Source organism: Bison bison, unplaced genomic scaffold (genome assembly GCF_000754665.1).
Source record: "Bison bison bison isolate TAMUID 2011002044 unplaced genomic scaffold, Bison_UMD1.0 scf7180017864277, whole genome shotgun sequence".
In the NCBI taxonomy this organism is placed as follows: domain Eukaryota; kingdom Metazoa; phylum Chordata; class Mammalia; order Artiodactyla; family Bovidae; genus Bison; species Bison bison.
The window spans coordinates 1,693,034-1,702,070 of NW_011494849.1; the positions used below are offsets into that span (position 1 = coordinate 1,693,034).

At 40.4% G+C, this 9,037-nt stretch overlaps 1 pseudogene; it reads right to left on the reverse strand.

Moving 5' to 3' along the window:
- Positions 1 to 1,655: 1,655 nt before the first annotated feature.
- On the reverse strand, positions 1,656 to 8,099 carry LOC104995160 (annotated as a pseudogene).
- Positions 8,100 to 9,037: the final 938 nt, after the last annotated feature.

Genomic DNA, 9,037 nt, shown 5'->3' on the forward strand with positions numbered 1-9,037 from the left:
TCTTCTTCAAAGCTATCAAGGTCTAGGTCATTCAAAACAAGAAAAGTCAGAGAAATTGTCACTGTCTGGAGGAGCTGAAAAGAACTTGAAAAGTGTATAATGTGGTTTTTGGATCACATTCTGGAGAAGAAACATGGCATCAGTAAAGACTAATGAATCTAGTTAAAGTATGGATTTTAGTTAAAATATGTGATACAGTCTTTAATTAGCTGTGACATCTGTACTGTAATAATATAATCTGATAATAAGAGGAACTGAACGTGAGGTACCTATAAATAACCCTACCACTAGAGTTTCCCTAGTGGCTCAGACAATAAAGAATCAGCCTACAATGTAGGAGAGTTGGGTTTGGTCCCTGAATTGGGAAGATCCCCTGAATAAGGGAATGACTATCCACTCCAGTATTCTGGCCTGGAGAATCCTGCAGACTATACATTCCATGGGGTTGCAAAGAGCTGGACACAGCTGAGCGACTTTCACTTCACTTCACCTGTAAATATAAACCTATTAGAGAAGGTAAAGTTTGTTAGGAATGAATGACTTATTTAACACATCCTCACAATTTATCTGTGTTGTAACATGAGTACGCTTGCTCCTTTTTAACACTGAATAATATTCTATTGACTGTATACCACCTTTTATTTATTCATGAGATAATGGATACTTTGTTTGCTTAAACATTTGACTCTTCTGAATAATACTGTAAAGAACATGGTTATACAAATTTGTAATAAAAGCTCCTTTCAAGTTCTTTGCCCATTTATTAATTGCATTATTATTAGTTCATTGATTTGCAGAAATTCCTTATATAGCCTGGATATGAACTCCTTATCAGGTATATCTTTGTTTCCTTCCATTTTGTGAGTTGCCTTTTCTCTGTTGATTGTATCCTGTGACAAATAAAATTTTTAAATTATGATACAGTCTTACTTACCTACTGTTTTTTTCTTCTGCCTTTGTTTTTGGTGTCATTAAAAAAAAAAAAAAATCAGTGCCTAATCTAATGGCCTGAATCTTTTCCTATTTTTTCTGTTTCATGATTTTAGCTCTTATGTTAAAGTCTTTGATCCAGTTGAGTATATTGTGATATGATGAAAGCTAAGGTGGAGAAGGAAATGGCAACCCACTCCAGTGTTCTTGCCTGGAGAATCCCATGGATGGAGAAGCCTGGTAGGCTGCAGTCCATGAGGTTGCACAGAGTCAGACATGACTGAAGCGACTTAGCAGCAGCAGCAAGGACCTACTTTCATTCTTTTACACATAGACATCTAGTTTTGCCAAGTAAATATGTTGAAAAATTGCTGTTGAAATTGGATGATGTTGGCATACTTTTAAAGTCATTTAACTATTCATGTAATGGTTTATTTCTGTCTCTGTTTTCTATTGCTCTATATGCCTGCCTTTATGCCAGTAGCACACTGTTTTGATTATTGTGGCTTTACAGTAAGTTTTAGAATCATGAAGTGTGAGATATCCAAACTGCCTTCACTTTTCTTGCACCCATTTCTTCTCCCCTTGCAGAATCTATGATGTATACTAGTTGTTTATTTTCCTTTTACTTCAAAGATATTCTTTGCTTAAAGCATCAGTAATACACTTTTGACATTTGCATCAATGGAATCCATGCTGGGCTCCATGCATCTTTTTTTTTTTTTTTAATCACCTGAAATCACTTTTCTATTACACAAATACCTAATGGCATTTTTCATCTGGGCATTTCTCAAGGTATAGGTGAAGGAATTTAACATGGGAGATATTAACATGAGAGTTATACAGCAACTGCTTTATCAACAGGTAAAGTAACTGATGGTCTCAGGTACACAAATGTGCAGGGCACAAGAGGTATGATAACAACTATGATAGAGGAGATACAAGTGGAAAGCACCTTGCACCTCGCCTGTAAACTGTGGTTCCTTAGGAAGCACAGAATGACCACATAGGAGCCCATCAGAGGAGGAAGTTTAACAGACAGAGGAATCCATTGTTGGCAACAACAAAGAATCCTAGAGTGTGAGTATCAGTGCAGGCAATATTGAGCAAAGGATTTAGAACACAAAAAGTGGTCTATGACATTAAGACCACAGAAGGGCAATTTGAAGATGAAAAAGTGCTGGGGTCCAGCCCAGGCTGATCCAGGGTATTCGAAGGGGAGACGGCTTTGGCGACTATTTAAATATTCATCAAAGATATAAAGAGTAATAGAATGAGGATAGCTCAGTAGGAAAATTCAGTGGAGAAAAGATGCTGAGTAGCTTGGTTTATGCAGGAGACCAATAAAACTTCAAGACAAGAAGCTTGCACCACTTATGTAGGCCACAGGCGTCCTTCCATTCTCCCGAAGGAGAGGAGACACTGGTCGGATCCCCAGTCAGATCTTAGAAGCCCAGGCATAATTAGTAAGCATGGTGGGTTCCGCGCTCCAGATGGAGACTCAGCCAGAGTGAGAGAGAGAGCTACATGGTGAGACCAGTCTTTCGAGGAACTGATCCCAATTCTTTATTTTCCAGAGTCTGTTTTTATACACTGAGATGTTATACAAAAGTCACGCAGGGACAACAGTCCTGACTTTTATTAAAGTCAGGTGCTTCACACAAATGTATACAGAGGTCTTAGTGGTGTTACATCATCTTCTGGCCAGGGGGGCCTGCTGACAATTTACGACCCTCTCCTTGTGACAGCGGTCAGTCAACACTTATTTCTCCAGGAGTGATTATTCTTAAAACAGACGTCACTCAAATAAAGTTACATTCCTATAGGGTGAGGGTGTAGTGGGTTTTAGTTAAGGAAATAATTTACTTGGCCTAAGGTCTAACGTGATTTATATCAAAGGTTAATACTTATTTCTTCTATATATTCGTTAATGTGTATAAGGCCAGGGGATGTGGAGACTTAGCAGTAAACATTGGCTCAACAAATGAAAAACCCTTCACCAATACAATTTCTAATCAGCCCATTATACTTATACTAATAGTTTTCTAACTTCTGTAAAGAACCTGTTTTTAGAAGGTTTAAAGCATCTCGTGCCTCTCACGGTTGGGAGGCTGTGAGCAATCACATGTGGCCGGACAAGCCTATCAGGCAGGCTAGAGAATCTTCAGAGAAGTTTGTAGGTTGAAACACTCCTATCACACCCAGGAATTATTATTAACTGGAGCTCTAAGTTAACTCCTTCTCTGAAAGAGGTGGGGGGAGCAGCCCCCCGTAAAGTCAGAGGTGTAGGAGAGAGCACAAAGTGGTAAAGTAGGCAGGCTCTGGTTATGGGGGTAGATGCTCGAGGATTTCCAGGGGGACTCCTGAGGCTCGATCCTGCCTTTGCGTATGTCGAGCCTCCTTCCTCATGACTTTGCCATGGGCGGAGTGCCTCATGCTGGCCCCCAACAAAAAAGATCTGCATGATCCCATGAAGAAAAACTCACACTTATGTCACTCTGATAGCAGCCCACACACATGCCAGTTCATGATATTATTATAGTGCAAGGGCTTGCAAATGCCCACATCACTATAATAGGCCATCACATAAGCAGGATGACTTCAGTACCTCCAAAGAAAAGTTGCCTAAAGATTTGAGTCATGCATCCGTTAAATAGGATGGTCTTATGTTCATGGAGTGAATCTGATCAGTTTCAGAATATTCACAGAGGAATCAGTTCAATTCAGTCACTCAGTCGTGTCCGACTCTTTGCGACTCCATGAATCTCAGTGTGCCAGGCCTCCCTGTCCAACACCATGTCCTGGAGTTCACTCAAACTCAAATGCATCGAGTCAGTGATGCCATCCAGCCATCTCATCCACTATCGTCCCCTTCTCCTCATGCCCCGAATCCCTCCCAGCATCAGAGTCTTTTCCAATGAGTCAACTCTTTGCAAGAGGTGGCCAAAGTACTGGAGTTTCAGCTTTAGCATCACTGCTTCCAAGAACACCCAGGGCTGATCTAATTTAGGATGAACTGCTTGGGTCTCCTTGCAGTCCAAGGGACTCTCAAGTTTCTTCTCCAATACCACAGTTCAAAAGCACCAATACTTCAGCGCTCAGCTTTCTTCACAGTTCAAATCTTGCATCCATACGTGACCACTGGAAAAACAAAAGGCTTGACTAGACAGATCTTTGTTGGCAAAGTATTGTCTCTGCTTTTCAATATGCTATCTAGGTTGGTCATAACTTTTCTTCCAAGGAGAAAGCATCCTTTAATTTCATGGCTGCAGTCACCATCTGCAGTGTTTTGGAGCCCCCCAAAAATAAAGTCTGACAGTGTTTCCACTGTTTCCCCATCTATTTCCCATTAAGTGATGGGACCAGATGCCATGATCTTCCTTTTCTGAATGTTGATATTTAAGCCAACTTTTCACTCTCCTCTTTCACTTTCATCAAGAGGCTTTTTAGTTCCTCTTCACTTTCTGCCATAAGGGTGGTGTCATTGCATATCTGAGGTTATTGATATTTCTCTCTTTTTTGATGATCCAGCGGATGTTAGCAATTTGATCTCTGGTTCCTCTGCCTTTTCTAAAGCCAGCTTGAACATCAGGAAGTTCACGGTTCAAGTGCTACTGAAGCCTGGCTTGGAGAATTTTGAGCATTACTTTACTAGCGTGTGAGATGAGTGCAATTGTGTGGTAGTTTGAGCATTCTTTGGCATTGCCTTTCTTTGGGATTGGAATGAAAACTAATCTTTTCCAGTCCTGTGGCCACTGCTAAATTTTCCAAATTTGCTGGCATATTGAGTGCAGCACTTTCACAGCATCATCTTTCAGGATTTGAAAGAGCTCAACTGGAATTCCATCACCTCCACTAACCTTGATTGTAGTGATGCTTTCTAAGGCCCACTTGACTTCACATTCCAGGATGTCTAGCTCTAGGTGAGTGACCATGCCATCGTGATTGTGATTATCTTGGTCATGAAGATCTTTCTTGTACAGTTCTTCTGTGTATTCTTGCCACCTCTTCTTAATATCTTCTGCTTCTGTTAGGTCCATACCATTTCTGTCCTTTATCGAGCCCATCTTTGCATGAAATGTTCCTTTGGTATCTCTGATTTTCTTGAAGGGATCCCTAGTCTTTCCCATTCTGTTGTTTTCCTCTATTTCTTTGCATTTTTTGCTGAAGAAGGCTTTCTTATCTCTTCTTGCTATTTTTTGGAACTCTGCATTCAGATGTTGATATATTTCCTTTTCTCCTTTGCTTTTCGCTTCTCTTCTTTTCACAGCTATTTGTAAGGCCTCCCCAGACAGCCATTTTGCCTTTTTGCATTTCTTTTCCATGGGATGGTCTTGATCCCTGTTTCCTGTACAATGTCATGAACCTGCGTCCACAATTCATCAGGCACTCTATCTATCAGATCTAGTCCCTTAAATACAATTCCCACGTCCAGTGTATAATCATAAGGGATTTGATTTAGATCATACCTGAATGGTATAGTGGTTTTCTCAACTTTGTTCAACTTAAGTCTGAATTTGGCAATAAGGAGCTGATGATCTGAGTCACAGTCAGCTCCTGCTCTTGTTTTTGCTGCCTGTATAGAGCTTCTCCATCTTTGGCTGCAAAGAATAAAATCAATCTGATTCTGGTGTTGACCATCTGGTGATGTCCATGTGTAGAGTCTTCTCTTGTGTTGTTGGAATAGGGTGTTTGCTATACCCAGTGTGTTCTCTTGGCAAAATTCTATTAGCCTTTGCCCTGCTTCATTCTGTATTCCAAGGCCAAATTTGCCTGTTACTCCGTGTGTTTCTTGACTTCCTACTTTTGCATTCCAGTCCACTATAATGAAAAGCATATCATTTTTGTGTGTTAGTTCTCAGTTCAGTTCAGTCCAGTCGCTCAGTCGTGTCCGACTCTTTGCGACCCCATGAATCACACACAGCACACCAGGCCTCCCTGTCCATCACCAACTCCCGGAGTTCACCCAGACTCACATCCATCGAGTCAGTGATGCCATCTAGCCATCTCATCCTCTGTTGTCCCCTTCTCCTCCTGCCCCGAGTCCTTCTCAGCATCAGAGTCTTTTCTAATGAGTCAACTCTTCGCATGAGGTGGCTAAACTACGGAGTTTCAGCTTTAGCATCATTCCTTCCAAAGAAATCCTAGGACTGATCTCCTTCAGAATGGACTGGTTGCATCTCCTTGCTGTCCAAGGGACTCTCAAGAGTCTTCTCCAACACCACAGTTCAAAAGCATCAATTCTTCGGTGCTCAGCCTTCTTCACAGTCCAACTCTCACATCCATACATGACCACAGGAAAAACCATAGCCTTGACTAGACGAACCTTTGTTGGCAAAGTAATGTCTCTGCTTTTGAATATGCTATCTAGGTTGGTCATAACTTTCCTTCCAAGGAGTAAGCGCCTTTTAATTACATGGCTGCAGTCACCATCTGCAGTGATTTTGGAGCCCAGAAAAATAAAGTCTGACACTGTTTCCACTGTTTCCTCATCTATTTCCCATGAAGTGATGGAACTAGATGCCATATCTTCCTTTTCTGAATGTTGAGCTTCAAGCCAACTTTTTCACTCTCCACTTTCACTTTCGTCAAGAGGGTTTTGAGTTCCTCTTCCCTTTCTGCCATAAGGGTGGTGTCATCTGCATATCTGAGGTTATTGATATTTCTCCCGGCAATCTTGATTCCAGCTTGTGTTTCTTCCAGTCCAGCATTTCCCATGATGTACTCTGCATATAAGTTAAATAAACCGGGTGACAATATACAGCCTTGATGAACTCCTTTTCCTATTTGGAACCAGTCTGTTGTTCCATGTTCAGTTCTAACTGTTGCTTCCTGACCTGCAAACCAATTTCTCAAGAGGCAGATCAGGTGGTCTGGTATTCCCATCTCTTGAAGAATTTTCCACAGCTTATTGTGATCCATACAGTCAAAGGCTTTGGACTAGTCAATAAAGCAGAAATAATGTTAGTTCTAAAATGTCTTATAAGTGTTCATATAACCGCTCAACTTCAGCTTCTTCAGTATTACTGGTTGGGGCATAGACATGGATTACTGTGATATTGAATGTTTGCCTTGGAAACAAACAGAGATCATTCTGTCATTTTTGAGACTGCATTCAAGTACTGCATTTCAGACTCTTTTGTTGACTATGATGGGTACTCCATTTCTTCTAAGGGATGCCTGCCTGCAGTAGTAGATATAATGCTCATCTGAGTTAAATTCACCCATTTGAGTCCATTTTAGTTCGCTGATTCCTAGAATGTTGACATTCACTCTTGCCATTTCCTGTTTGACGACTTCCATTTTGCCTTGATTCATGGACCTGCCATTCCAGGTTCCCATGCAATATTACTATTTACAGCATCGGACCTTGCTTCTATCACCAGTCACATCCACAACTGGGTACTGTTTTTTGCTTTGGCTCCATCCCTTCATTCTTTCTGGAGTTATTTCTCCACTGATCTCCAGTAGCATATTGGACACCTACTGACCCGGGGAGTTTCTCTTTCAGTATCCTATCATTTTGCCTTTTGATACTGTTCATGGGGTTCTCAAGGCAAGAATACTGAAGTGGTTTGCCATTTCCTTCTCCAGTGGACCACATTCTGTCAGACTTTTCCACAATGACCCGCCCATCTTGGGTGGCCCCACAGGGCATGGCTTAGTTTCACTGATTTAGACATGGCTGTGGTCCTAGTGTGATCAGATTGGCTACTCTTCTGTGATTATGGTTTCAGTGTGTCTGCCCTCTGATGCCCTCTTACAACACCTACCATCTTACCTTGGACGTGGGGTATCTCTTCACAGCTGCTCCAGCAAAACGCAGCCACTGCTTCTTACTTTGGATTAGGGGTATCTCCTCATTACCACCCCTCCTGATCTTGAATATTGAGTAGCTCCTGTAGCCCCTCCTGTGCCTACGCATCCACCGCTCCTTGGACGAGGAATAGCAAGAGTAATAGCAAGTACCAATAAAAGAGAGATAGGCCAGGAAAAAGTACATGAAAGTACTCAATATTGGACTGACTATGATGGCTACCATGATGAGCACATTTCCTACAACAGTGATGATGAAGATGACAAAAATAACACAACAATATGATCTTCTGCATCTTTGGATTCTGTGTGAGCCCCACAGGAATAAATTCAGTCATGTTCCTATTGTCCATGTATCTTATGATTACTTACTGAAAAAATACTTTCTATTAGCTCAACTGTGAGTTCACTAAGCCTTTGCATGTAATAAAAAGATAAATGGCTTGATTCTATTTAATTCCAAATTATTTTCAGTTTTTCTTTTGATATAGCACAGAAAGTTTCTGATCTCCTAAATCCTCTCAAGAGTGAACAATGTTTAAAGGAGTGAACAATGTTTAAAGTTAGACACATTAGGAACTCTAAACACACAGGCAGGGGATTGTCTGTGCACATTTAATCATGTGAGATGCTCAGAATCTAATATGAATTAATAGACCTCTCATATAGTTGCAGCCAACCTGCAGTGAAAGGTAGAAAATGAGTGTAAAGGCTATGAATGTAAAACCAAGTGATTTTCCCTTTTTTTTTAGGAAATTGGAAACCATGCAAGGTAACTGAGAACGTGAGAGTATAAGGATGAAGACAGATTTGAGAAAGAGTGAATGTGGATGTTATTCTAGGAATGACCTTTGAGTGATCTGTATGAAGTGTGCTGAGTTTAAGTAGGGGGATTGAAGACACAAAGGATCATTAGAATCAGATTATTTATAATAATTGACATAATGTGTAACAAAGCATTGGTAATGGGAAAGTAATGAAAAGATACAGAAGCTACTGTAATAAAAATAACATATTTTTAGATCTAATAACTTTATGATAACTAATAAATATACACTTAATGATTGACTGCTATATGCATGATATGATTACAACCTATGTAAATGGTATTATTTCATTCATGAAATAGATGAGAAAAATCTTATTATATAATATAATAATATTAGCTAAAGCTAACTGTTAATGAAAGATACTTGGTTATTTAGCCTGTATTAAAAACTTGTAAGATGGTGATAGCTTACAGTGAATGGTGTCAGATTCCTGATCTTTGAAGAAGATTTGGCTTCAGGAT